This window comes from Arachis ipaensis, chromosome B1 (genome assembly GCF_059453495.1).
Source record: "Arachis ipaensis isolate K30076 ecotype BB chromosome B1, ASM5945349v1, whole genome shotgun sequence".
Classification (NCBI taxonomy): Eukaryota; Viridiplantae; Streptophyta; class Magnoliopsida; order Fabales; family Fabaceae; genus Arachis; species Arachis ipaensis.
In genome coordinates, this window is record NC_142436.1 from 96,027,466 (window position 1) to 96,031,379 (window position 3,914).

The following is a 3,914-nucleotide window of genomic DNA, read 5'->3' on the forward strand; positions in this document are numbered from 1 at the left end:
AGAGGTCAATGCATCTTGGGTCAGGGAATTCTTTTACAACTACTACCTTACTACCCTTGATACAGTGAACCTGAGGGGAAAGCAAATTCTGGTCACAGAGGAAGCCATAGAGACCATTTTCCAGCTCCCAGCCAAGTCCGATCAGCCAGATGGTTTTGCACAGGCTGAGGAGGACATGGGCCAGATGCAGTTTGATTGGGATGCCATAAAGGCACGGATAGCTCTCGACCCTGCTGTTCCTTGGGAGATGGGTCAGAACACCACTATGCCTAGAGGGATCAAGAGAGTGTACTTGAACGATGAGGCTCGGCTATGGCATCAGATCTTGAGTAATTTTGTGATGCCGAGTACTCACGAGACGGAAATCCCGGCTACCATGATCACCCTCCTTTGGTGTGTGCTGGAGGGTAAGGACATATACTTACCTCGTTTTATCCGGCATTATATGCTACATTTATTTATTCCAATATTTGAATTGATTATTATAATTTATAAATTATTCCATGTTACATGTTTCTAATTGAATTAATGATAATTTGAGGTATTTTCAGTTTATGATTGTTCTCTTGATTTAAGTTGCCATTGCTTCCCATCTAAGGACACTTTTATTATTTCAGCAATTTACTTTTTCCCCTTTTGGTTTTGGTTAAGAATTCAGTAACTCAACAGTTATTAAACTCAACATAACTGATAATCGTTATCTTGCTAATTGAGCTGAACTTAAATAATCCCAACCTTTTCTTAGGAAATAATTAGGATTCAAAGGTCAATTTAATTAGTCCCTTAACTTTCCTTTGCCCTGGTAAAGGTTGACCAAGTGGAATTAAGATACAACTTTCATTATTGTTGAGAGAGATAACTAAGTTGGACTTCTAATTTCCCTTATCTTGCCAAAAGTTGTTTTACAGTTATTATTTATTTTTACTTACCATTTAATTCACTCGTCATTTAAATTACTTGCTTCTCACCTTCTAAACCCCGATTACAACCTTTATAGCCAATAATAAGAACACACTTCCTCGCAGTTCCTTGAGAAGACGACCCGAGGTTTGAATACTCGGTTAACAATTTTTAAGGGGTTTGTTACTTGTGACAACCAAAACGTTTGTAAGAAAGGTTGATTGCTTGGTTTAGTAACTATACTTACAACGAGAGTTTTTATAACCTCTAAACCATCAATCTTCTGCTCTCTCAAGCGCTCGGTCATGTAAGGCAACGTAGCGCTCCTTACTTTGTCCCAGGCTCATGCCCTTCGAACCAAGCCTTGTTCATAGCGTTACGTTAAGTAATGCAACGTAGCGCTCCTTGCCTTTGAGTGAAGTTTCCTGTTCAGACCCTGGCTCTCCCATTTTAAGTGTCGCGCTTCACGCTTATCTTTGGGGAGGCCCAAAAACATTAACAAAGTTAACATAGCACTCAATTTTCAAACGCTACCTTTTCTTGGCTAGCTCTTTGGTGAGCGCTACATTTGAATTCTTATTGCTGCCCTTTGCCTTCCCTTGGTTAATGAACTTTGCTTTGATGCTTGGCTTCTTGAAACTCATGAAAAAAAGGCAAGGGAAGTGAGCGCTACGTTCAAACAAATGAACGCTACTTCCTTGGCCTTATGAACGCTCCTTTGTTTCTTTGATGAATGGGTTAATGCATGATTTCATTAATGCCTTTGGCAATTGATTTAATAATATTACATGCATGCATTTATTAGCTTAGTAATGCCGTAGCATTCAATCATTCTTGGCATTAATGATTTAAATGCTTCATGCATGTTTTCTTTGGTTTTATTAGCATTAGTAATTAAAAATTTCATTCATGCATGCTTTATATTACTTAGTAATGCCATTGCCACTTCATGCATGCTTTCATTATTAATTCATGCATTCATAAGGCATTAATGCATGATAATAAGGCCAAAGCTTCATGGTCATGGGCCACGCGTTTGAAAGCGTGGCCTAAAGTTCTAAAGCGTGCTCAAACATCAAAGTGTGCCCCAAAATTCTTCTTTTTCTTGGGCTGATGTTGTGCTATTTTGCTTCTTTTTCCACTTATTTCCTACAAGATTTATAAAATCAAAAGATCAAGAAAATATACCATTTAAGCACAAAAGAATACAATATTTAAGCACTAATCATCAATTTCTTGTATGAAAAAGCATAGAAAAACATGACATGATGACCTTTCATCACAACACCAAACTTAAACCTTGCTTGTCCCCAAGCAAGAAAGGAATCATGCAATAATGATTGACAATCCAAGGTAAGAAGAATAGCAACTCAATGTTCATGGTTAGCTAGTTTTCTATGCATGCTACAATCACAAAAGAAATGTAAATGATTGATGCTTCTATCTAGCTCATTTTATGAAATCTTTTCCTTATATTTCTTCCTTGAAACAAGCTTTTCATTTTCTTATTAGCTTCTCCTTTTGGGTGCTTTGCCCCATGAGTTGATAACAAAGCTACGACTTCTAAATGCTTTATTTTCAAGTATTACCACTTGATACATAAGCACCACAAGCATTTAATTAGAGGACTTCATTAAGCTCATTTGTTTCTTTTCTTGACTCTCTAATCATTGATGCTCAGAGCCTTGAGCTTTGACGGAGTGCTCTTTGCACTTTGAGCCTAACCTTGACTTCTAAGTGTTTTGTTTTCAAGCTTTTTGCTTGATACATAAACACCACAAGTACTTAACAAAGGGATTGTCATTAGTACTCAGAGCCTTTAGCTTTCTCATTCTTTCCCCTTTTCTTTTCTTGCCTTAATTTGCAATTGCTTCTTTCAAGGTTTTCATGATTTCAAAAGATTTCACAAAATGTCCTAGATTAAAACTTCAATTAAATAAAATCTAATGCAATTGAGCAACAATTAACCATACTAGCTTTCCAATACTTGTATGCACATGCTAAATTCTTCTTTAATGACCCTGTTTGTTTATGATCATGATACTTTATTGCTTTTGAATTCACAAAACTCAAGTTAGTAGTCAAAATGTCACAGCACCATGTTACAATCAAAATTCAAGCTATGCTTATTCATACCACACATGCATACAGAGAAGATAAAGACAATCATGCAATTTACAGTGCTGAAGTAAGTAAGAGGAGAAAGGAGCGTTACCATCTTGTGGTTCATCTTCTTTATTGTTGTCCTTTTCCTCTTATTCTTCCGTTTCCCTTGCCAAACTCAAAATGTTTTCTCATCCTCAAGCAACAATTAGAACAATAGATATGGGGCTAAGATGGATCATGAATGTCCTACACAATGAAATGTTAGCAGTACATGTGTTTCAATCAAGCAAAATTAAAGATAACAATCAAGGCACAAGAGACAGAGAAATTTAGATTGCAAACATAAGAGGGTGTGCATGATACGTTGCATAAAAATATAAGTGGCACACCAAACTTAGTGTGACACTCTCACTTGGAATTGATGCAAGTATCCATTATGGACTGGAAACAAATCTTGTTGCATAGCAACACCAAACTTAGAATGCAATCATATGTCAATTTATTTGAACTAAAACTAAGCTAATGAAACTATTATTTGTTTAAATACAATCACCAAGTGAAGCATCTGTCATGAATAAGGATTTCTTGGTGATGTATTAACAAAAGCAGTTAATAAAAGAAAGCATTAAAACAAGGAAATGACTAAAACAATGAGAAAACTAAAATTGTCTAACTAAAAGAAAAATAACACTGTAAGGCATTATGACTATGCAGACAAGTGGTGCTGCTGAATAGATTGCATAGGAAATAAGTGGCACACCAAACTTAGAATCTTAGTGTGACACTTTTATTTTTGATTTGATGCAATCATTTAGAAGGATTGAAAACAAATTGTTGCAGGGCAACACCAAACTTAGAATGTAATCATATGCCAATTTATTGAAATATAAACAAAGCAGAGAAAGAAA